We start from the raw sequence: 579 nt of genomic DNA, 5'->3' as shown, positions 1-579 counted from the left end.
GAACCAGTCAGTTGTTCCATGTCTGGTTCTAACTGTTGCTTCTTTACTTGCATACAGGTTTCTCAGGAGACAGGTAAGGTGGTCTGGTATTCCCCTCTCTTTAAGAATTTTCTAGTTTGTTGTGATCCACACAGTCAAAGGTTTAGTATAGTCAGTGAAGCAGAAGGAAGTATTTTTCTGGATTTCCCTTTATTTCTTCATTATGCAACAAATGTTGGTAATTTAATGTCTGGTGCCTCTGTCTCTTTAAAACACAGCTTCTACATCTGGAATTTCTGGCTTCACATACTGCTGAAGCTTAGGTTGAAAGATTTTGAGCATAACCTTACTAGAATGTTAAATTAGTGCAATTGTATGGTAGTTGGAACATTTTTTGGCATTACCCTTCTTTGGGATTGGAATGAAAACTGATCTTTTCCAGCCTTATGACCCCTGCTGAGTTTTCCAAATTTGCAGACATATAGAGTACAGCAGTTTAACATCATCTTTTATGATTTGAAATAGATCAGTTGGAATTCCATTATTTCCACTAGCTTTGTTTGTAGTAATGCTTCCTAAGGCCCACTTGACTACACACTC

The sequence above is a fragment of the Bison bison genome, unplaced genomic scaffold, assembly GCF_000754665.1.
Source record: "Bison bison bison isolate TAMUID 2011002044 unplaced genomic scaffold, Bison_UMD1.0 scf7180017854910, whole genome shotgun sequence".
NCBI lineage: Eukaryota > Metazoa > Chordata > Mammalia > Artiodactyla > Bovidae > Bison > Bison bison.
This window is presented reverse-complemented; position numbering follows the sequence as displayed.